Source organism: Cynocephalus volans, chromosome X (assembly GCF_027409185.1).
Source record: "Cynocephalus volans isolate mCynVol1 chromosome X, mCynVol1.pri, whole genome shotgun sequence".
NCBI classification, from domain to species: domain Eukaryota; kingdom Metazoa; phylum Chordata; class Mammalia; order Dermoptera; family Cynocephalidae; genus Cynocephalus; species Cynocephalus volans.
In genome coordinates, this window is record NC_084478.1 from 162,179,091 (window position 1) to 162,206,574 (window position 27,484).

Genomic DNA, 27,484 nt, shown 5'->3' on the forward strand with positions numbered 1-27,484 from the left:
CTCCTTACCTATCTACCGCATGGGATATTTTCAGATGTATTTCACGTCACATTTCGATTATATATCCTTCAAACAATTGGTCCCCACATTTTGTACTTTGAGATACAATATAGAACAGATTAAGCTTGCTGCCAGCAAATTCCTTTCCAATTCCTCTCACCAACTATAATGATTAACCTGCTTAGGGAATACAGTTCTCCACTTTTTTACTGGATTAAACGAATGGACAAGTCTCACCCTCGTGACTGGAAGCAAAGCGGCCGGGTCTCTCTGAAAACGAAAGGTTTCCTTACCTTGATGCACTGACTTAACACCTACTACAAGAGTACTAAACTACAAAGATCAAAACACTTTATCCCGTCACGGACAATCATCTTCGGTTATGTACAACTCACCAAATTCCACTGAAAAACGAAGGGTCTATAACGACTGCTAACTTTCTTTCCCGTAAGAATTTCATCCGAAATTTTAATGACAGCTCAAATCTCCATATGGCTGCATAAGCAAGTGTCAAAGTCTTTCTGATTCACAATATCAGGCCTCCGTTCTCTCAATCATAAGAACTCTTAAAGGAGACTTGAAAATTGCTAAAGACTTTAAGCACATTCCAGATGTAATAGGTTACACGATGTTTGATTGAACATTATATTTCAGAACCCGGTAGGTGAAATCATAAAACTAGAATGCCAAAAACTAGTTTCTTCAAGAGTAAACGTGGCTGGTGCAAAAGGAAAAAATCAAAAATCAGCACATTTCGTATCCAAACGATACTCAACCAGAAAGAATAAGAGCAGAAGCAATGGATATATACATGTACATACGCATAGATGTATATACACATATTGTTCCTGGTCATGTTTTTATCCTTGATTGACGGACACGAATAAATGTGTGGGTGTGCGTATATATGCGTCACGTGACTAACAGGAACACCATAGGACGAAAAAGTTGCATTTCGTACCTCTTCCTTACAGCGCACTCAGAGGAATCCAGGCCTTGATGTGGATTTTCCCATTCACCATCATGACAAACCTGCGCAGATGGATCTCTGAGTAAGCCAGCAAGACAGATTTGTCATGAGAGTCAATGAGGACACACACCAAAATGCTGCTGGAACCTGGAAATCAGCAACAAGCCAAGCCACTATATTACTTTGCATTATATGAAATATGTAAAGATGAAAATTCACTTATATATTCATTTTCTATGTCCAATCCCCTTACCAATGCACCACCTGGAATGTTCTCAGAAGTTCTATCAGTTGCAATTCACATCACTTCTCAGTTAAATCTCCTTCAAACAAATAGTACCAAGATTTTGGGGGGACAAGCTAAGCCCGCTGCCAGCAATTTCCTTCCTAATTCATCCCATCACTAAATCCTTCTCAAAAGAGAACCACCACTTTGCTTCTGACCGACTATAATGATTTCCCTGTTTAGGGATTACACTTCTCCAGTTATGAACTGGATGCAATAGATGGCCGAGGCTCACCTTCATTCCGGGAGGCAAAGTGTCTCCACTCTGAAAACCCAAGGTTTTCTTACCTTGATGCACTGACTTCTTAACACCTGCAAGACTCTAACCTACGACGACCAAAAAAGTGAATCCTCCTACAAAAAATCAAAATCGGTGATTTGTAACGAACGAAATACCACTGGAAAGTGAAGGGGCAATTACTCATGTTAACGTTTTTCCCTATATGAAGTAAGTTCACTCAGGACTTTTTAATGGAAGCTAAAATCGCCATTTTTTTTTTTTCTCATGCCAGATGTTCTCTAGATGTCAATGCTTCAGGAGGAACCGGGAAGCCTGCATGAGAAAGAGTGTAAGTAAGGCTTTCTGACTCATGATGCCACGGCTCAGTACTCTCCATAATATGAACCCTTACAGGAGGCTTGAAAATTGCTGATGACGTAAAGAACTTACCAGATGTGTCAGGTTACAGGGTGTTTGATTGAAAATTAATTCAGAACTCAGTAGGTGTCATCAAGAAATTAGAATGATGTGAAAAATGAGTAAGGTCAAGGGAAAAGGGTGGTGGTGCAAAAATTCAAAAATCAGTACATTTCTTACCTACAAACTATTCTCCACCATAACAGGATAAAAGGAAGAACAGAAACAACTTACATACATACGCAAAAATGTATATACAGTGCTTCAGGTCTTGCTTTGATTCTTTTTCGATACATATGCATACATGTGTAGATAAATATATATATATATATACACATAGAGAGAGAGATATACATATACTTATACACATACAAACAGTTCTATGTGGCACATGACTGTCATAGAAATATCATAGGAAGAAAAACTTACATTTCTCACGCCTTCCTCACAGAGCCGTAAATGGACTCTGGGTCTTTACGTGGATTTACTCACTCACCATCATGACAAATCTGTCCAGATGGACCTCTGAGTAAGCCAGCGGGACAGATTTGTCATGGGGGTCAATGAGGAAACACATGAACTCACTTCTGGAACCTGAAAAATAATAAGAAGCCAAGCTATTATATTTTGATGCGTTATATGAAATACGTAAACAGGAAAAAATCACTTATGATGAGTTCGTTTCCTATGTACAATCTCCTTACCGATCTACCGCATGGAATATTTTCGGACATTCTACTAGTCGCACTTCACATCACTTCATTTACGACTCCTTAATACAAACGGTACCCAGATTTTATGCCTTTTTATATGTTATAGAACAGCGTAAACCTGCTTTCAGCAATTTTCTTCCCAATTCATCCCGTGACAGAATCCTTCTCAAAACACAAGCGTACCTTTGCTTTTTACCAACTAGAATGATTTCCCTGTTTAGGGATTACAGCTCTCCGGTTCTGTGCTGGATGCGACTGATGGCAAAGGCTCAACTTCATTGTTCAAATGCAAGTGGCCCAACTCTCTGAAAACCGAAGCTTATTTACCTTGATGCATTAAGTCAATACCTACAAGAGTACAAACCTACAAAGACACAAAATGTTTATCCTCTCACAAATAATCAACATTGGTGGTTTATAACGAACCACATATCCCTGAAAAATGGAGGTTCAATGACTAACGGTAACTTGCTTTCCTTTTAAGAAGTACGTTCACTCAGTCACTTTTAATGGAAGCTAAGACGTCCATGTTTTTCACACCAGAAGACGTTACACCTCTTATCTCTCACTTACAGAGCATTCAAAGGAATCAGGGCCTGTCTGTGGGTTTTCCCATTCACCATCAGGACAAACCTGCCCTGATGGATCTCTCAGAAAAACAGCAACACAGATTTGTCATGAGGTTCAATGAGAACACATGAAAGTACTTCTGGAACCTGAAAAACAGCAAGAAGCAAAGCCACTGTACTACCATGCTTTATATCAAATACGTATAGAGGTAAAATCACTTATGTTATACTCATTTCCTGTTGACAGCCTCCTTACCTATCTACCGCATGGGATATTTTCAGATGTATTTCACGTCACATTTCGATTATATATCCTTCAAACAATTGGTCCCCACATTTTGTACTTTGAGATACAATATAGAACAGATTAAGCTTGCTGCCAGCAAATTCCTTTCCAATTCCTCTCACCAACTATAATGATTAACCTGCTTAGGGAATACAGTTCTCCACTTTTTTACTGGATTAAACGAATGGACAAGTCTCACCCTCGTGACTGGAAGCAAAGCGGCCGGGTCTCTCTGAAAACGAAAGGTTTCCTTACCTTGATGCACTGACTTAACACCTACTACAAGAGTACTAAACTACAAAGATCAAAACACTTTATCCCGTCACGGACAATCATCTTCGGTTATGTACAACTCACCAAATTCCACTGAAAAACGAAGGGTCTATAACGACTGCTAACTTTCTTTCCCGTAAGAATTTCATCCGAAATTTTAATGACAGCTCAAATCTCCATATGGCTGCATAAGCAAGTGTCAAAGTCTTTCTGATTCACAATATCAGGCCTCCGTTCTCTCAATCATAAGAACTCTTAAAGGAGACTTGAAAATTGCTAAAGACTTTAAGCACATTCCAGATGTAATAGGTTACACGATGTTTGATTGAACATTATATTTCAGAACCCGGTAGGTGAAATCATAAAACTAGATTGCCAAAAACTAGTTTCTTCAAGAGTAAACGTGGCTGGTGCAAAAGGAAAAAATCAAAAATCAGCACATTTCGTATCCAAACGATACTCAACCAGAAAGAATAAGAGCAGAAGCAATGGATATATACATGTACATACGCATAGATGTATATACACATATTGTTCCTGGTCATGTTTTTATCCTTGATTGACGGACACGAATAAATGTGTGGGTGTGCGTATATATGCGTCACGTGACTAACAGGAACACCATAGGACGAAAAAGTTGCATTTCGTACCTCTTCCTTACAGCGCACTCAGAGGAATCCAGGCCTTGATGTGGATTTTCCCATTCACCATCATGACAAACCTGCGCAGATGGATCTCTGAGTAAGCCAGCAAGACAGATTTGTCATGAGAGTCAATGAGGACACACACCAAAATGCTGCTGGAACCTGGAAATCAGCAACAAGCCAAGCCACTATATTACTTTGCATTATATGAAATATGTAAAGATGAAAATTCACTTATATATTCATTTTCTATGTCCAATCCCCTTACCAATGCACCACCTGGAATGTTCTCAGAAGTTCTATCAGTTGCAATTCACATCACTTCTCAGTTAAATCTCCTTCAAACAAATAGTACCAAGATTTTGGGGGGACAAGCTAAGCCCGCTGCCAGCAATTTCCTTCCTAATTCATCCCATCACTAAATCCTTCTCAAAAGAGAACCACCACTTTGCTTCTGACCGACTATAATGATTTCCCTGTTTAGGGATTACACTTCTCCAGTTATGAACTGGATGCAATAGATGGCCGAGGCTCACCTTCATTCCGGGAAGCAAAGTGTCTCCACTCTGAAAACCCAAGGTTTTCTTACCTTGATGCACTGACTTCTTAACACCTGCAAGACTCTAACCTACGACGACCAAAAAAGTGAATCCTCCTACAAAAAATCAAAATCGGTGATTTGTAACGAACGAAATACCACTGGAAAGTGAAGGGGCAATTACTCATGTTAACGTTTTTCCCTATATGAAGTAAGTTCACTCAGGACTTTTTAATGGAAGCTAAAATCGCCATTTTTTTTTTTTCTCATGCCAGATGTTCTCTAGATGTCAATGCTTCAGGAGGAACCGGGAAGCCTGCATGAGAAAGAGTGTAAGTAAGGCTTTCTGACTCATGATGCCACGGCTCAGTACTCTCCATAATATGAACCCTTACAGGAGGCTTGAAAATTGCTGATGACGTAAAGAACTTACCAGATGTGTCAGGTTACAGGGTGTTTGATTGAAAATTAATTCAGAACTCAGTAGGTGTCATCAAGAAATTAGAATGATGTGAAAAATGAGTAAGGTCAAGGGAAAAGGGTGGTGGTGCAAAAATTCAAAAATCAGTACATTTCTTACCTACAAACTATTCTCCACCATAACAGGATAAAAGGAAGAACAGAAACAACTTACATACATACGCAAAAATGTATATACAGTGCTTCAGGTCTTGCTTTGATTCTTTTTCGATACATATGCATACATGTGTAGATAAATATATATATATATATATATACACATAGAGAGAGAGATATACATATACTTATACACATACAAACAGTTCTATGTGGCACATGACTGTCATAGAAATATCATAGGAAGAAAAACTTACATTTCTCACGCCTTCCTCACAGAGCCGTAAATGGACTCTGGGTCTTTACGTGGATTTACTCACTCACCATCATGACAAATCTGTCCAGATGGACCTCTGAGTAAGCCAGCGGGACAGATTTGTCATGGGGGTCAATGAGGAAACACATGAACTCACTTCTGGAACCTGAAAAATAATAAGAAGCCAAGCTATTATATTTTGATGCGTTATATGAAATACGTAAACAGGAAAAAATCACTTATGATGAGTTCGTTTCCTATGTACAATCTCCTTACCGATCTACCGCATGGAATATTTTCGGACATTCTACTAGTCGCACTTCACATCACTTCATTTACGACTCCTTAATACAAACGGTACCCAGATTTTATGCCTTTTTATATGTTATAGAACAGCGTAAACCTGCTTTCAGCAATTTTCTTCCCAATTCATCCCGTGACAGAATCCTTCTCAAAACACAAGCGTACCTTTGCTTTTTACCAACTAGAATGATTTCCCTGTTTAGGGATTACAGCTCTCCGGTTCTGTGCTGGATGCGACTGATGGCAAAGGCTCAACTTCATTGTTCAAATGCAAGTGGCCCAACTCTCTGAAAACCGAAGCTTATTTACCTTGATGCATTAAGTCAATACCTACAAGAGTACAAACCTACAAAGACACAAAATGTTTATCCTCTCACAAATAATCAACATTGGTGGTTTATAACGAACCACATATCCCTGAAAAATGGAGGTTCAATGACTAACGGTAACTTGCTTTCCTTTTAAGAAGTACGTTCACTCAGTCACTTTTAATGGAAGCTAAGACGTCCATGTTTTTCACACCAGAAGACGTTACACCTCTTATCTCTCACTTACAGAGCATTCAAAGGAATCAGGGCCTGTCTGTGGGTTTTCCCATTCACCATCAGGACAAACCTGCCCTGATGGATCTCTCAGAAAAACAGCAACACAGATTTGTCATGAGGTTCAATGAGAACACATGAAAGTACTTCTGGAACCTGAAAAACAGCAAGAAGCAAAGCCACTGTACTACCATGCTTTATATCAAATACGTATAGAGGTAAAATCACTTATGTTATACTCATTTCCTGTTGACAGCCTCCTTACCTATCTACCGCATGGGATATTTTCAGATGTATTTCACGTCACATTTCGATTATATATCCTTCAAACAATTGGTCCCCACATTTTGTACTTTGAGATACAATATAGAACAGATTAAGCTTGCTGCCAGCAAATTCCTTTCCAATTCCTCTCACCAACTATAATGATTAACCTGCTTAGGGAATACAGTTCTCCACTTTTTTACTGGATTAAACGAATGGACAAGTCTCACCCTCGTGACTGGAAGCAAAGCGGCCGGGTCTCTCTGAAAACGAAAGGTTTCCTTACCTTGATGCACTGACTTAACACCTACTACAAGAGTACTAAACTACAAAGATCAAAACACTTTATCCCGTCACGGACAATCATCTTCGGTTATGTACAACTCACCAAATTCCACTGAAAAACGAAGGGTCTATAACGACTGCTAACTTTCTTTCCCGTAAGAATTTCATCCGAAATTTTAATGACAGCTCAAATCTCCATATGGCTGCATAAGCAAGTGTCAAAGTCTTTCTGATTCACAATATCAGGCCTCCGTTCTCTCAATCATAAGAACTCTTAAAGGAGACTTGAAAATTGCTAAAGACTTTAAGCACATTCCAGATGTAATAGGTTACACGATGTTTGATTGAACATTATATTTCAGAACCCGGTAGGTGAAATCATAAAACTAGATTGCCAAAAACTAGTTTCTTCAAGAGTAAACGTGGCTGGTGCAAAAGGAAAAAATCAAAAATCAGCACATTTCGTATCCAAACGATACTCAACCAGAAAGAATAAGAGCAGAAGCAATGGATATATACATGTACATACGCATAGATGTATATACACATATTGTTCCTGGTCATGTTTTTATCCTTGATTGACGGACACGAATAAATGTGTGGGTGTGCGTATATATGCGTCGCGTGACTAACAGGAACACCATAGGACGAAAAAGTTGCATTTCGTACCTCTTCCTTACAGCGCACTCAGAGGAATCCAGGCCTTGATGTGGATTTTCCCATTCACCATCATGACAAACCTGCGCAGATGGATCTCTGAGTAAGCCAGCAAGACAGATTTGTCATGAGAGTCAATGAGGACACACACCAAAATGCTGCTGGAACCTGGAAATCAGCAACAAGCCAAGCCACTATATTACTTTGCATTATATGAAATATGTAAAGATGAAAATTCACTTATATATTCATTTTCTATGTCCAATCCCCTTACCAATGCACCACCTGGAATGTTCTCAGAAGTTCTATCAGTTGCAATTCACATCACTTCTCAGTTAAATCTCCTTCAAACAAATAGTACCAAGATTTTGGGGGGACAAGCTAAGCCCGCTGCCAGCAATTTCCTTCCTAATTCATCCCATCACTAAATCCTTCTCAAAAGAGAACCACCACTTTGCTTCTGACCGACTATAATGATTTCCCTGTTTAGGGATTACACTTCTCCAGTTATGAACTGGATGCAATAGATGGCCGAGGCTCACCTTCATTCCGGGAAGCAAAGTGTCTCCACTCTGAAAACCCAAGGTTTTCTTACCTTGATGCACTGACTTCTTAACACCTGCAAGACTCTAACCTACGACGACCAAAAAAGTGAATCCTCCTACAAAAAATCAAAATCGGTGATTTGTAACGAACGAAATACCACTGGAAAGTGAAGGGGCAATTACTCATGTTAACGTTTTTCCCTATATGAAGTAAGTTCACTCAGGACTTTTTAATGGAAGCTAAAATCGCCATTTTTTTTTTTTCTCATGCCAGATGTTCTCTAGATGTCAATGCTTCAGGAGGAACCGGGAAGCCTGCATGAGAAAGAGTGTAAGTAAGGCTTTCTGACTCATGATGCCACGGCTCAGTACTCTCCATAATATGAACCCTTACAGGAGGCTTGAAAATTGCTGATGACGTAAAGAACTTACCAGATGTGTCAGGTTACAGGGTGTTTGATTGAAAATTAATTCAGAACTCAGTAGGTGTCATCAAGAAATTAGAATGATGTGAAAAATGAGTAAGGTCAAGGGAAAAGGGTGGTGGTGCAAAAATTCAAAAATCAGTACATTTCTTACCTACAAACTATTCTCCACCATAACAGGATAAAAGGAAGAACAGAAACAACTTACATACATACGCAAAAATGTATATACAGTGCTTCAGGTCTTGCTTTGATTCTTTTTCGATACATATGCATACATGTGTAGATAAATATATATATATATATACACATAGAGAGAGAGATATACATATACTTATACACATACAAACAGTTCTATGTGGCACATGATTGTCATAGAAATATCATAGGAAGAAAAACTTACATTTCTCACGCCTTCCTCACAGAGCCGTAAATGGACTCTGGGTCTTTACGTGGATTTACTCACTCACCATCATGACAAATCTGTCCAGATGGATCTCTGAGTAAGCCAGCGGGACAGATTTGTCATGGGGGTCAATGAGGAAACACATGAACTCACTTCTGGAACCTGAAAAATAATAAGAAGCCAAGCTATTATATTTTGATGCGTTATATGAAATACGTAAACAGGAAAAAATCACATGATGAGTTCGTTTCCTATGTACAATCTCCTTACCGATCTACCGCATGGAATATTTTCGGACATTCTACTAGTCGCACTTCACATCACTTCATTTACGACTCCTTAATACAAACGGTACCCAGATTTTATGCCTTTTTATATGTTATAGAACAGCGTAAACCTGCTTTCAGCAATTTTCTTCCCAATTCATCCCGTGACAGAATCCTTCTCAAAACACAAGCGTACCTTTGCTTTTTACCAACTAGAATGATTTCCCTGTTTAGGGATTACAGCTCTCCGGTTCTGTGCTGGATGCGACTGATGGCAAAGGCTCAACTTCATTGTTCAAATGCAAGTGGCCCAACTCTCTGAAAACCGAAGCTTATTTACCTTGATGCATTAAGTCAATACCTACAAGAGTACAAACCTACAAAGACACAAAATGTTTATCCTCTCACAAATAATCAACATTGGTGGTTTATAACGAACCACATATCCCTGAAAAATGGAGGTCCAATGACTAACGGTAACTTGCTTTCCTTTTAAGAAGTACGTTCACTCAGTCACTTTTAATGGAAGCTAAGACGTCCATGTTTTTCACACCAGAAGGCGTTACACCTCTTATCTCTCACTTACAGAGCATTCAAAGGAATCAGGGCCTGTCTGTGGGTTTTCCCATTCACCATCAGGACAAACCTGCCCTGATGGATCTCTCAGAAAAACAGCAACACAGATTTGTCATGAGGTTCAATGAGAACACATGAAAGTACTTCTGGAACCTGAAAAACAGCAAGAAGCAAAGCCACTGTACTACCATGCTTTATATCAAATACGTATAGAGGTAAAATCACTTATGTTATACTCATTTCCTGTTGACAGCCTCCTTACCTATCTACCGCATGGGATATTTTCAGATGTATTTCACGTCACATTTCGATTATATATCCTTCAAACAATTGGTCCCCACATTTTGTACTTTGAGATACAATATAGAACAGATTAAGCTTGCTGCCAGCAAATTCCTTTCCAATTCCTCTCACCAACTATAATGATTAACCTGTTTAGGGAATACAGTTCTCCACTTTTTTACTGGATTAAACGAATGGACAAGTCTCACCCTCGTGACTGGAAGCAAAGCGGCCGGGTCTCTCTGGAAACGAAAGGTTTCCTTACCTTGATGCACTGACTTAACACCTACTACAAGAGTACTAAACTACAAAGATCAAAACACTTTATCCCGTCACGGACAATCATCTTCGGTTATGTACAACTCACCAAATTCCACTGAAAAACGAAGGGTCTATATAACGACTGCTAACTTTCTTTCCCGTAAGAAGTTCATCCGAAATTTTAATGACAGCTCAAATCTCCATGATTGTCACACCGGAAGTTCTCTAGATGTTAATGCTTCAGGAAGAAACTTTGCATGGCTGCATTAGCAAGTGTCAATGTCTTTCTGATTCACAATATCAGGCCTCCGTTCTCTCAATCATAAGAACTCTTAAAGGAGACTTGAAAATTGCTAAAGACTTTAAGCACATTCCAGATGTAATAGGTTACACGATGTTTGATTGAACATTATATTTCAGAACCCGGTAGGTGAAATCATAAAACTAGAATGCCAAAAACTAGTTTCTTCAAGAGTAAACGTGGCTGGTGCAAAAGGAAAAAATCAAAAATCAGCACATTTCGTATCCAAACGATACTCAACCAGAAAGAATAAGAGCAGAAGCAATGGATATATACATGTACATACGCATAGATGTATATACACATATTGTTCCTGGTCATGTTTTTATCCTTGATTGACGGACACGAATAAATGTGTGGGTGTGCGTATATATGCGTCACGTGACTAACAGGAACACCATAGGACGAAAAAGTTGCATTTCGTACCTCTTCCTTACAGCGCACTCAGAGGAATCCAGGCCTTGATGTGGATTTTCCCATTCACCATCATGACAAACCTGCGCAGATGGATCTCTGAGTAAGCCAGCAAGACAGATTTGTCATGAGAGTCAATGAGGACACACACCAAAATGCTGCTGGAACCTGGAAATCAGCAACAAGCCAAGCCACTATATTACTTTGCATTATATGAAATATGTAAAGATGAAAATTCACTTATATATTCATTTTCTATGTCCAATCCCCTTACCAATGCACCACCTGGAATGTTCTCAGAAGTTCTATCAGTTGCAATTCACATCACTTCTCAGTTAAATCTCCTTCAAACAAATAGTACCAAGATTTTGGGGGGACAAGCTAAGCCCGCTGCCAGCAATTTCCTTCCTAATTCATCCCATCACTAAATCCTTCTCAAAAGAGAAGCACCACTTTGCTTCTGACCGACTATAATGATTTCCCTGTTTAGGGATTACACTTCTCCAGTTATGAACTGGATGCAATAGATGGCCGAGGCTCACCTTCATTCCGGGAAGCAAAGTGTCTCCACTCTCTGAAAACCCAAGGTTTTCTTACCTTGATGCACTGACTTCTTAACACCTGCAAGACTCTAACCTACGACGACCAAAAAAGTGAATCCTCCTACAAAAAATCAAAATCGGTGATTTGTAACGAACGAAATACCACTGGAAAGTGAAGGGGCAATTACTCATGTTAACGTTTTTCCCTATATGAAGTAAGTTCACTCAGGACTTTTTAATGGAAGCTAAAATCGCCATTTTTTTTTTTTTCTCATGCCAGATGTTCTCTAGATGTCAATGCTTCAGGAGGAACCGGGAAGCCTGCATGAGAAAGAGTGTAAGTAAGGCTTTCTGACTCATGATGCCACGGCTCAGTACTCTCCATAATATGAACCCTTACAGGAGGCTTGAAAATTGCTGATGACGTAAAGAACTTACCAGATGTGTCAGGTTACAGGGTGTTTGATTGAAAATTAATTCAGAACTCAGTAGGTGTCATCAAGAAATTAGAATGATGTGAAAAATGAGTAAGGTCAAGGGAAAAGGGTGGTGGTGCAAAAATTCAAAAATCAGTACATTTCTTACCTACAAACTATTCTCCACCATAACAGGATAAAAGGAAGAACAGAAACAACTTACATACATACGCAAAAATGTATATACAGTGCTTCAGGTCTTGCTTTGATTCTTTTTCGATACATATGCATACATGTGTAGATAAATATATATATATATATACACATAGAGAGAGAGATATACATATACTTATACACATACAAACAGTTCTATGTGGCACATGATTGTCATAGAAATATCATAGGAAGAAAAACTTACATTTCTCACGCCTTCCTCACAGAGCCGTAAATGGACTCTGGGTCTTTACGTGGATTTACTCACTCACCATCATGACAAATCTGTCCAGATGGATCTCTGAGTAAGCCAGCGGGACAGATTTGTCATGGGGGTCAATGAGGAAACACATGAACTCACTTCTGGAACCTGAAAAATAATAAGAAGCCAAGCTATTATATTTTGATGCGTTATATGAAATACGTAAACAGGAAAAAATCACTTATGATGAGTTCGTTTCCTATGTACAATCTCCTTACCGATCTACCGCATGGAATATTTTCGGACATTCTACTAGTCGCACTTCACATCACTTCATTTACGACTCCTTAATACAAACGGTACCCAGATTTTATGCCTTTTTATATGTTATAGAACAGCGTAAACCTGCTTTCAGCAATTTTCTTCCCAATTCATCCCGTGACAGAATCCTTCTCAAAACACAAGCGTACCTTTGCTTTTTACCAACTAGAATGATTTCCCTGTTTAGGGATTACAGCTCTCCGGTTCTGTGCTGGATGCGACTGATGGCAAAGGCTCAACTTCATTGTTCAAATGCAAGTGGCCCAACTCTCTGAAAACCGAAGCTTATTTACCTTGATGCATTAAGTCAATACCTACAAGAGTACAAACCTACAAAGACACAAAATGTTTATCCTCTCACAAATAATCAACATTGGTGGTTTATAACGAACCACATATCCCTGAAAAATGGAGGTTCAATGACTAACGGTAACTTGCTTTCCTTTTAAGAAGTACGTTCACTCAGTCACTTTTAATGGAAGCTAAGACGTCCATGTTTTTCACACCAGAAGACGTTACACCTCTTATCTCTCACTTACAGAGCATTCAAAGGAATCAGGGCCTGTCTGTGGGTTTTCCCATTCACCATCAGGACAAACCTGCCCTGATGGATCTCTCAGAAAAACAGCAACACAGATTTGTCATGAGGTTCAATGAGAACACATGAAAGTACTTCTGGAACCTGAAAAACAGCAAGAAGCAAAGCCACTGTACTACCATGCTTTATATCAAATACGTATAGAGGTAAAATCACTTATGTTATACTCATTTCCTGTTGACAGCCTCCTTACCTATCTACCGCATGGGATATTTTCAGATGTATTTCACGTCACATTTCGATTATATATCCTTCAAACAATTGGTCCCCACATTTTGTACTTTGAGATACAATATAGAACAGATTAAGCTTGCTGCCAGCAAATTCCTTTCCAATTCCTCTCACCAACTATAATGATTAACCTGTTTAGGGAATACAGTTCTCCACTTTTTTACTGGATTAAACGAATGGACAAGTCTCACCCTCGTGACTGGAAGCAAAGCGGCCGGGTCTCTCTGAAAACGAAAGGTTTCCTTACCTTGATGCACTGACTTAACACCTACTACAAGAGTACTAAACTACAAAGATCAAAACACTTTATCCCGTCACGGACAATCATCTTCGGTTATGTACAACTCACCAAATTCCACTGAAAAACGAAGGGTCTATAACGACTGCTAACTTTCTTTCCCGTAAGAAGTTCATCCGAAATTTTAATGACAGCTCAAATCTCCATATGGCTGCATAAGCAAGTGTCAAAGTCTTTCTGATTCACAATATCAGGCCTCCGTTCTCTCAATCATAAGAACTCTTAAAGGAGACTTGAAAATTGCTAAAGACTTTAAGCACATTCCAGATGTAATAGGTTACACGATGTTTGATTGAACATTATATTTCAGAACCCGGTAGGTGAAATCATAAAACTAGAATGCCAAAAACTAGTTTCTTCAAGAGTAAACGTGGCTGGTGCAAAAGGAAAAAATCAAAAATCAGCACATTTCGTATCCAAACGATACTCAACCAGAAAGAATAAGAGCAGAAGCAATGGATATATACATGTACATACGCATAGATGTATATACACATATTGTTCCTGGTCATGTTTTTATCCTTGATTGACGGACACGAATAAATGTGTGGGTGTGCGTATATATGCGTCACGTGACTAACAGGAACACCATAGGACGAAAAAGTTGCATTTCGTACCTCTTCCTTACAGCGCACTCAGAGGAATCCAGGCCTTGATGTGGATTTTCCCATTCACCATCATGACAAACCTGCGCAGATGGATCTCTGAGTAAGCCAGCAAGACAGATTTGTCATGAGAGTCAATGAGGACACACACCAAAATGCTGCTGGAACCTGGAAATCAGCAACAAGCCAAGCCACTATATTACTTTGCATTATATGAAATATGTAAAGATGAAAATTCACTTATATATTCATTTTCTATGTCCAATCCCCTTACCAATGCACCACCTGGAATATTCTCAGAAGTTCTATCAGTTGCAATTCACATCACTTCTCAGTTAAATCTCCTTCAAACAAATAGTACCAAGATTTTGGGGGGACAAGCTAAGCCCGCTGCCAGCAATTTCCTTCCTAATTCATCCCATCACTAAATCCTTCTCAAAAGAGAACCACCACTTTGCTTCTGACCGACTATAATGATTTCCCTGTTTAGGGATTACACTTCTCCAGTTATGAACTGGATGCAATAGATGGCCGAGGCTCACCTTCATTCCGGGAAGCAAAGTGTCTCCACTCTGAAAACCCAAGGTTTTCTTACCTTGATGCACTGACTTCTTAACACCTGCAAGACTCTAACCTACGACGACCAAAAAAGTGAATCCTCCTACAAAAAATCAAAATCGGTGATTTGTAACGAACGAAATACCACTGGAAAGTGAAGGGGCAATTACTCATGTTAACGTTTTTCCCTATATGAAGTAAGTTCACTCAGGACTTTTTAATGGAAGCTAAAATCGCCATTTTTTTTTTTTCTCATGCCAGATGTTCTCTAGATGTCAATGCTTCAGGAGGAACCGGGAAGCCTGCATGAGAAAGAGTGTAAGTAAGGCTTTCTGACTCATGATGCCACGGCTCAGTACTCTCCATAATATGAACCCTTACAGGAGGCTTGAAAATTGCTGATGACGTAAAGAACTTACCAGATGTGTCAGGTTACAGGGTGTTTGATTGAAAATTAATTCAGAACTCAGTAGGTGTCATCAAGAAATTAGAATGATGTGAAAAATGAGTAAGGTCAAGGGAAAAGGGTGGTGGTGCAAAAATTCAAAAATCAGTACATTTCTTACCTACAAACTATTCTCCACCATAACAGGATAAAAGGAAGAACAGAAACAACTTACATACATACGCAAAAATGTATATACAGTGCTTCAGGTCTTGCTTTGATTCTTTTTCGATACATATGCATACATGTGTAGATAAATATATATATATATATACACATAGAGAGAGAGATATACATATACTTATACACATACAAACAGTTCTATGTGGCACATGATTGTCATAGAAATATCATAGGAAGAAAAACTTACATTTCTCACGCCTTCCTCACAGAGCCGTAAATGGACTCTGGGTCTTTACGTGGATTTACTCACTCACCATCATGACAAATCTGTCCAGATGGATCTCTGAGTAAGCCAGCGGGACAGATTTGTCATGGGGGTCAATGAGGAAACACATGAACTCACTTCTGGAACCTGAAAAATAATAAGAAGCCAAGCTATTATATTTTGATGCGTTATATGAAATACGTAAACAGGAAAAAATCACTTATGATGAGTTCGTTTCCTATGTACAATCTCCTTACCGATCTACCGCATGGAATATTTTCGGACATTCTACTAGTCGCACTTCACATCACTTCATTTACGACTCCTTAATACAAACGGTACCCAGATTTTATGCCTTTTTATATGTTATAGAACAGCGTAAACCTGCTTTCAGCAATTTTCTTCCCAATTCATCCCGTGACAGAATCCTTCTCAAAACACAAGCGTACCTTTGCTTTTTACCAACTAGAATGATTTCCCTGTTTAGGGATTACAGCTCTCCGGTTCTGTGCTGGATGCGACTGATGGCAAAGGCTCAACTTCATTGTTCAAATGCAAGTGGCCCAACTCTCTGAAAACCGAAGCTTATTTACCTTGATGCATTAAGTCAATACCTACAAGAGTACAAACCTACAAAGACACAAAATGTTTATCCTCTCACAAATAATCAACATTGGTGGTTTATAACGAACCACATATCCCTGAAAAATGGAGGTTCAATGACTAACGGTAACTTGCTTTCCTTTTAAGAAGTACGTTCACTCAGTCACTTTTAATGGAAGCTAAGACGTCCATGTTTTTCACACCAGAAGACGTTACACCTCTTATCTCTCACTTACAGAGCATTCAAAGGAATCAGGGCCTGTCTGTGGGTTTTCCCATTCACCATCAGGACAAACCTGCCCTGATGGATCTCTCAGAAAAACAGCAACACAGATTTGTCATGAGGTTCAATGAGAACACATGAAAGTACTTCTGGAACCTGAAAAACAGCAAGAAGCAAAGCCACTGTACTACCATGCTTTATATCAAATACGTATAGAGGTAAAATCACTTATGTTATACTCATTTCCTGTTGACAGCCTCCTTACCTATCTACCGCATGGGATATTTTCAGATGTATTTCACGTCACATTTCGATTATATATCCTTCAAACAATTGGTCCCCACATTTTGTACTTTGAGATACAATATAGAACAGATTAAGCTTGCTGCCAGCAAATTCCTTTCCAATTCCTCTCACCAACTATAATGATTAACCTGTTTAGGGAATACAGTTCTCCACTTTTTTACTGGATTAAACGAATGGACAAGTCTCACCCTCGTGACTGGAAGCAAAGCGGCCGGGTCTCTCTGAAAACGAAAGGTTTCCTTACCTTGATGCACTGACTTAACACCTACTACAAGAGTACTAAACTACAAAGATCAAAACACTTTATCCCGTCACGGACAATCATCTTCGGTTATGTACAACTCACCAAATTCCACTGAAAAACGAAGGGTCTATAACGACTGCTAACTTTCTTTCCCGTAAGAAGTTCATCCGAAATTTTAATGACAGCTCAAATCTCCATATGGCTGCATAAGCAAGTGTCAAAGTCTTTCTGATTCACAATATCAGGCCTCCGTTCTCTCAATCATAAGAACTCTTAAAGGAGACTTGAAAATTGCTAAAGACTTTAAGCACATTCCAGATGTAATAGGTTACACGATGTTTGATTGAACATTATATTTCAGAACCCGGTAGGTGAAATCATAAAACTAGAATGCCAAAAACTAGTTTCTTCAAGAGTAAACGTGGCTGGTGCAAAAGGAAAAAATCAAAAATCAGCACATTTCGTATCCAAACGATACTCAACCAGAAAGAATAAGAGCAGAAGCAATGGATATATACATGTACATACGCATAGATGTATATACACATATTGTTCCTGGTCATGTTTTTATCCTTGATTGACGGACACGAATAAATGTGTGGGTGTGCGTATATATGCGTCACGTGACTAACAGGAACACCATAGGACGAAAAAGTTGCATTTCGTACCTCTTCCTTACAGCGCACTCAGAGGAATCCAGGCCTTGATGTGGATTTTCCCATTCACCATCATGACAAACCTGCGCAGATGGATCTCTGAGTAAGCCAGCAAGACAGATTTGTCATGAGAGTCAATGAGGACACACACCAAAATGCTGCTGGAACCTGGAAATCAGCAACAAGCCAAGCCACTATATTACTTTGCATTATATGAAATATGTAAAGATGAAAATTCACTTATATATTCATTTTCTATGTCCAATCCCCTTACCAATGCACCACCTGGAATATTCTCAGAAGTTCTATCAGTTGCAATTCACATCACTTCTCAGTTAAATCTCCTTCAAACAAATAGTACCAAGATTTTGGGGGGACAAGCTAAGCCCGCTGCCAGCAATTTCCTTCCTAATTCATCCCATCACTAAATCCTTCTCAAAAGAGAACCACCACTTTGCTTCTGACCGACTATAATGATTTCCCTGTTTAGGGATTACACTTCTCCAGTTATGAACTGGATGCAATAGATGGCCGAGGCTCACCTTCATTCCGGGAAGCAAAGTGTCTCCACTCTGAAAACCCAAGGTTTTCTTACCTTGATGCACTGACTTCTTAACACCTGCAAGACTCTAACCTACGACGACCAAAAAAGTGAATCCTCCTACAAAAAATCAAAATCGGTGATTTGTAACGAACGAAATACCACTGGAAAGTGAAGGGGCAATTACTCATGTTAACGTTTTTCCCTATATGAAGTAAGTTCACTCAGGACTTTTTAATGGAAGCTAAAATCGCCATTTTTTTTTTTTCTCATGCCAGATGTTCTCTAGATGTCAATGCTTCAGGAGGAACCGGGAAGCCTGCATGAGAAAGAGTGTAAGTAAGGCTTTCTGACTCATGATGCCACGGCTCAGTACTCTCCATAATATGAACCCTTACAGGAGGCTTGAAAATTGCTGATGACGTAAAGAACTTACCAGATGTGTCAGGTTACAGGGTGTTTGATTGAAAATTAATTCAGAACTCAGTAGGTGTCATCAAGAAATTAGAATGATGTGAAAAATGAGTAAGGTCAAGGGAAAAGGGTGGTGGTGCAAAAATTCAAAAATCAGTACATTTCTTACCTACAAACTATTCTCCACCATAACAGGATAAAAGGAAGAACAGAAACAACTTACATACATACGCAAAAATGTATATACAGTGCTTCAGGTCTTGCTTTGATTCTTTTTCGATACATATGCATACATGTGTAGATAAATATATATATATATATACACATAGAGAGAGAGATATACATATACTTATACACATACAAACAGTTCTATGTGGCACATGATTGTCATAGAAATATCATAGGAAGAAAAACTTACATTTCTCACGCCTTCCTCACAGAGCCGTAAATGGACTCTGGGTCTTTACGTGGATTTACTCACTCACCATCATGACAAATCTGTCCAGATGGATCTCTGAGTAAGCCAGCGGGACAGATTTGTCATGGGGGTCAATGAGGAAACACATGAACTCACTTCTGGAACCTGAAAAATAATAAGAAGCCAAGCTATTATATTTTGATGCGTTATATGAAATACGTAAACAGGAAAAAATCACTTATGATGAGTTCGTTTCCTATGTACAATCTCCTTACCGATCTACCGCATGGAATATTTTCGGACATTCTACTAGTCGCACTTCACATCACTTCATTTACGACTCCTTAATACAAACGGTACCCAGATTTTATGCCTTTTTATATGTTATAGAACAGCGTAAACCTGCTTTCAGCAATTTTCTTCCCAATTCATCCCGTGACAGAATCCTTCTCAAAACACAAGCGTACCTTTGCTTTTTACCAACTAGAATGATTTCCCTGTTTAGGGATTACAGCTCTCCGGTTCTGTGCTGGATGCGACTGATGGCAAAGGCTCAACTTCATTGTTCAAATGCAAGTGGCCCAACTCTCTGAAAACCGAAGCTTATTTACCTTGATGCATTAAGTCAATACCTACAAGAGTACAAACCTACAAAGACACAAAATGTTTATCCTCTCACAAATAATCAACATTGGTGGTTTATAACGAACCACATATCCCTGAAAAATGGAGGTTCAATGACTAACGGTAACTTGCTTTCCTTTTAAGAAGTACGTTCACTCAGTCACTTTTAATGGAAGCTAAGACGTCCATGTTTTTCACACCAGAAGACGTTACACCTCTTATCTCTCACTTACAGAGCATTCAAAGGAATCAGGGCCTGTCTGTGGGTTTTCCCATTCACCATCAGGACAAACCTGCCCTGATGGATCTCTCAGAAAAACAGCAACACAGATTTGTCATGAGGTTCAATGAGAACACATGAAAGTACTTCTGGAACCTGAAAAACAGCAAGAAGCAAAGCCACTGTACTACCATGCTTTATATCAAATACGTATAGAGGTAAAATCACTTATGTTATACTCATTTCCTGTTGACAGCCTCCTTACCTATCTACCGCATGGGATATTTTCAGATGTATTTCACGTCACATTTCGATTATATATCCTTCAAACAATTGGTCCCCACATTTTGTACTTTGAGATACAATATAGAACAGATTAAGCTTGCTGCCAGCAAATTCCTTTCCAATTCCTCTCACCAACTATAATGATTAACCTGTTTAGGGAATACAGTTCTCCACTTTTTTACTGGATTAAACGAATGGACAAGTCTCACCCTCGTGACTGGAAGCAAAGCGGCCGGGTCTCTCTGAAAACGAAAGGTTTCCTTACCTTGATGCACTGACTTAACACCTACTACAAGAGTACTAAACTACAAAGATCAAAACACTTTATCCCGTCACGGACAATCATCTTCGGTTATGTACAACTCACCAAATTCCACTGAAAAACGAAGGGTCTATAACGACTGCTAACTTTCTTTCCCGTAAGAAGTTCATCCGAAATTTTAATGACAGCTCAAATCTCCATATGGCTGCATAAGCAAGTGTCAAAGTCTTTCTGATTCACAATATCAGGCCTCCGTTCTCTCAATCATAAGAACTCTTAAAGGAGACTTGAAAATTGCTAAAGACTTTAAGCACATTCCAGATGTAATAGGTTACACGATGTTTGATTGAACATTATATTTCAGAACCCGGTAGGTGAAATCATAAAACTAGAATGCCAAAAACTAGTTTCTTCAAGAGTAAACGTGGCTGGTGCAAAAGGAAAAAATCAAAAATCAGCACATTTCGTATCCAAACGATACTCAGACAGAAAGAATAAGAGCAGAAGCAATGGATATATACATGTACATACGCATAGATGTATATACACATATTGTTCCTGGTCATGTTTTTATCCTTGATTGACGGACACGAATAAATGTGTGGGTGTGCGTATATATGCGTCACGTGACTAACAGGAACACCATAGGACGAAAAAGTTGCATTTCGTACCTCTTCCTTACAGCGCACTCAGAGGAATCCAGGCCTTGATGTGGATTTTCCCATTCACCATCATGACAAACCTGCGCAGATGGATCTCTGAGTAAGCCAGCAAGACAGATTTGTCATGAGAGTCAATGAGGACACACACCAAAATGCTGCTGGAACCTGGAAATCAGCAACAAGCCAAGCCACTATATTACTTTGCATTATATGAAATATGTAAAGATGAAAATTCACTTATATATTCATTTTCTATGTCCAATCCCCTTACCAATGCACCACCTGGAATGTTCTCAGAAGTTCTATCAGTTGCAATTCACATCACTTCTCAGTTAAATCTCCTTCAAACAAATAGTACCAAGATTTTGGGGGGACAAGCTAAGCCCGCTGCCAGCAATTTCCTTCCTAATTCATCCCATCACTAAATCCTTCTCAAAAGAGAACCACCACTTTGCTTCTGACCGACTATAATGATTTCCCTGTTTAGGGATTACACTTCTCCAGTTATGAACTGGATGCAATAGATGGCCGAGGCTCACCTTCATTCCGGGAAGCAAAGTGTCTCCACTCTCTGAAAACCCAAGGTTTTCTTACCTTGATGCACTGACTTCTTAACACCTGCAAGACTCTAACCTACGACGACCAAAAAAGTGAATCCTCCTACAAAATATCAAAATCGGTGATTTGTAACGAACGAAATACCACTGGAAAGTGAAGGGGCAATTACTCATGTTAACGTTTTTCCCTATATGAAGTAAGTTCACTCAGGACTTTTTAATGGAAGCTAAAATCGCCATTTTTTTTTTTTCTCATGCCAGATGTTCTCTAGATGTCAATGCTTCAGGAGGAACCGGGAAGCCTGCATGAGAAAGAGTGTAAGTAAGGCTTTCTGACTCATGATGCCACGGCTCAGTACTCTCCATAATATGAACCCTTACAGGAGGCTTGAAAATTGCTGATGACGTAAAGAACTTACCAGATGTGTCAGGTTACAGGGTGTTTGATTGAAAATTAATTCAGAACTCAGTAGGTGTCATCAAGAAATTAGAATGATGTGAAAAATGAGTAAGGTCAAGGGAAAAGGGTGGTGGTGCAAAAATTCAAAAATCAGTACATTTCTTACCTACAAACTATGCTCCACCATAACAGGATAAAAGGAAGAACAGAAACAACTTACATACATACGCAAAAATGTATATACAGTGCTTCAGGTCTTGCTTTGATTCTTTTTCGATACATATGCATACATGTGTAGATAAATATATATATATATATACACATAGAGAGAGAGATATACATATACTTATACACATACAAACAGTTCTATGTGGCACATGATTGTCATAGAAATATCATAGGAAGAAAAACTTACATTTCTCACGCCTTCCTCACAGAGCCGTAAATGGACTCTGGGTCTTTACGTGGATTTACTCACTCACCATCATGACAAATCTGTCCAGATGGATCTCTGAGTAAGCCAGCGGGACAGATTTGTCATGGGGGTCAATGAGGAAACACATGAACTCACTTCTGGAACCTGAAAAATAATAAGAAGCCAAGCTATTATATTTTGATGCGTTATATGAAATACGTAAACAGGAAAAAATCACTTATGATGAGTTCGTTTCCTATGTACAATCTCCTTACCGATCTACCGCATGGAATATTTTCGGACATTCTACTAGTCGCACTTCACATCACTTCATTTACGACTCCTTAATACAAACGGTACCCAGATTTTATGCCTTTTTATATGTTATAGAACAGCGTAAACCTGCTTTCAGCAATTTTCTTCCCAATTCATCCCGTGACAGAATCCTTCTCAAAACACAAGCGTACCTTTGCTTTTTACCAACTAGAATGATTTCCCTGTTTAGGGATTACAGCTCTCCGGTTCTGTGCTGGATGCGACTGATGGCAAAGGCTCAACTTCATTGTTCAAATGCAAGTGGCCCAACTCTCTGAAAACCGAAGCTTATTTACCTTGATGCATTAAGTCAATACCTACAAGAGTACAAACCTACAAAGACACAAAATGTTTATCCTCTCACAAATAATCAACATTGGTGGTTTATAACGAACCACATATCCCTGAAAAATGGAGGTCCAATGACTAACGGTAACTTGCTTTCCTTTTAAGAAGTACGTTCACTCAGTCACTTTTAATGGAAGCTAAGACGTCCATGTTTTTCACACCAGAAGACGTTACACCTCTTATCTCTCACTTACAGAGCATTCAAAGGAATCAGGGCCTGTCTGTGGGTTTTCCCATTCATCATCAGGACAAACCTGCCCTGATGGATCTCTCAGAAAAACAGCAACACAGATTTGTCATGAGGTTCAATGAGAACACATGAAAGTACTTCTGGAACCTGAAAAACAGCAAGAAGCAAAGCCACTGTACTACCATGCTTTATATCAAATACGTATAGAGGTAAAATCACTTATGTTATACTCATTTCCTGTTGACAGCCTCCTTACCTATCTACCGCATGGGATATTTTCAGATGTATTTCACGTCACATTTCGATTATATATCCTTCAAACAATTGGTCCCCACATTTTGTACTTTGAGATACAATATAGAACAGATTAAGCTTGCTGCCAGCAAATTCCTTTCCAATTCCTCTCACCAACTATAATGATTAACCTGTTTAGGGAATACAGTTCTCCACTTTTTTACTGGATTAAACGAATGGACAAGTCTCACCCTCGTGACTGGAAGCAAAGCGGCCGGGTCTCTCTGAAAACGAAAGGTTTCCTTACCTTGATGCACTGACTTAACACCTACTACAAGAGTACTAAACTACAAAGATCAAAACACTTTATCCCGTCACGGACAATCATCTTCGGTTATGTACAACTCACCAAATTCCACTGAAAAACGAAGGGTCTATAACGACTGCTAACTTTCTTTCCCGTAAGAAGTTCATCCGAAATTTTAATGACAGCTCAAATCTCCATATGGCTGCATAAGCAAGTGTCAAAGTCTTTCTGATTCACAATATCAGGCCTCCGTTCTCTCAATCATAAGAACTCTTAAAGGAGACTTGAAAATTGCTAAAGACTTTAAGCACATTCCAGATGTAATAGGTTACACGATGTTTGATTGAACATTATATTTCAGAACCCGGTAGGTGAAATCATAAAACTAGAATGCCAAAAACTAGTTTCTTCAAGAGTAAACGTGGCTGGTGCAAAAGGAAAAAATCAAAAATCAGCACATTTCGTATCCAAACGATACTCAGACAGAAAGAATAAGAGCAGAAGCAATGGATATATACATGTACATACGCATAGATGTATATACACATATTGTTCCTGGTCATGTTTTTATCCTTGATTGACGGACACGAATAAATGTGTGGGTGTGCGTATATATGCGTCACGTGACTAACAGGAACACCATAGGACGAAAAAGTTGCATTTCGTACCTCTTCCTTACAGCGCACTCAGAGGAATCCAGGCCTTGATGTGGATTTTCCCATTCACCATCATGACAAACCTGCGCAGATGGATCTCTGAGTAAGCCAGCAAGACAGATTTGTCATGAGAGTCAATGAGGACACACACCAAAATGCTGCTGGAACCTGGAAATCAGCAACAAGCCAAGCCACTATATTACTTTGCATTATATGAAATATGTAAAGATGAAAATTCACTTATATATTCATTTTCTATGTCCAATCCCCTTACCAATGCACCACCTGGAATGTTCTCAGAAGTTCTATCAGTTGCAATTCACATCACTTCTCAGTTAAATCTCCTTCAAACAAATAGTACCAAGATTTTGGGGGGACAAGCTAAGCCCGCTGCCAGCAATTTCCTTCCTAATTCATCCCATCACTAAATCCTTCTCAAAAGAGAACCACCACTTTGCTTCTGACCGACTATAATGATTTCCCTGTTTAGGGATTACACTTCTCCAGTTATGAACTGGATGCAATAGATGGCCGAGGCTCACCTTCATTCCGGGAAGCAAAGTGTCTCCACTCTCTGAAAACCCAAGGTTTTCTTACCTTGATGCACTGACTTCTTAACACCTGCAAGACTCTAACCTACGACGACCAAAAAAGTGAATCCTCCTACAAAATATCAAAATCGGTGATTTGTAACGAACGAAATACCACTGGAAAGTGAAGGGGCAATTACTCATGTTAACGTTTTTCCCTATATGAAGTAAGTTCACTCAGGACTTTTTAATGGAAGCTAAAATCGCCATTTTTTTTTTTTCTCATGCCAGATGTTCTCTAGATGTCAATGCTTCAGGAGGAACCGGGAAGCCTGCATGAGAAAGAGTGTAAGTAAGGCTTTCTGACTCATGATGCCACGGCTCAGTACTCTCCATAATATGAACCCTTACAGGAGGCTTGAAAATTGCTGATGACGTAAAGAACTTACCAGATGTGTCAGGTTACAGGGTGTTTGATTGAAAATTAATTCAGAACTCAGTAGGTGTCATCAAGAAATTAGAATGATGTGAAAAATGAGTAAGGTCAAGGGAAAAGGGTGGTGGTGCAAAAATTCAAAAATCAGTACATTTCTTACCTACAAACTATGCTCCACCATAACAGGATAAAAGGAAGAACAGAAACAACTTACATACATACGCAAAAATGTATATACAGTGCTTCAGGTCTTGCTTTGATTCTTTTTCGATACATATGCATACATGTGTAGATAAATATATATATATATATACACATAGAGAGAGAGATATACATATACTTATACACATACAAACAGTTCTATGTGGCACATGATTGTCATAGAAATATCATAGGAAGAAAAACTTACATTTCTCACGCCCTCCTCACAGAGCCGTAAATGGACTCTGGGTCTTTACGTGGATTTACTCACTCACCATCATGACAAATCTGTCCAGATGGATCTCTGAGTAAGCCAGCGGGACAGATTTGTCATGGGGGTCAATGAGGAAACACATGAACTCACTTCTGGAACCTGAAAAATAATAAGAAGCCAAGCTATTATATTTTGATGCGTTATATGAAATACGTAAACAGGAAAAAATCACTTATGATGAGTTCGTTTCCTATGTACAATCTCCTTACCGATCTACCGCATGGAATATTTTCGGACATTCTACTAGTCGCACTTCACATCACTTCATTTACGACTCCTTAATACAAACGGTACCCAGATTTTATGCCTTTTTATATGTTATAGAACAGCGTAAACCTGCTTTCAGCAATTTTCTTCCCAATTCATCCCGTGACAGAATCCTTCTCAAAACACAAGCGTACCTTTGCTTTTTACCAACTAGAATGATTTCCCTGTTTAGGGATTACAGCTCTCCGGTTCTGTGCTGGATGCGACTGATGGCAAAGGCTCAACTTCATTGTTCAAATGCAAGTGGCCCAACTCTCTGAAAACCGAAGCTTATTTACCTTGATGCATTAAGTCAATACCTACAAGAGTACAAACCTACAAAGACACAAAATGTTTATCCTCTCACAAATAATCAACATTGGTGGTTTATAACGAACCAAATATCCCTGAAAAATGGAGGTTCAATGACTAACGGTAACTTGCTTTCCTTTTAAGAAGTACGTTCACTCAGTCACTTTTAATGGAAGCTAAGACGTCCATGTTTTTCACACCAGAAGACGTTACACCTCTTATCTCTCACTTACAGAGCATTCAAAGGAATCAGGGCCTGTCTGTGGGTTTTCCCATTCATCATCAGGACAAACCTGCCCTGATGGATCTCTCAGAAAAACAGCAACACAGATTTGTCATGAGGTTCAATGAGAACACATGAAAGTACTTCTGGAACCTGAAAAACAGCAAGAAGCAAAGCCACTGTACTACCATGCTTTATATCAAATACGTATAGAGGTAAAATCACTTATGTTATACTCATTTCCTGTTGACAGCCTCCTTACCTATCTACCGCATGGGATATTTTCAGAT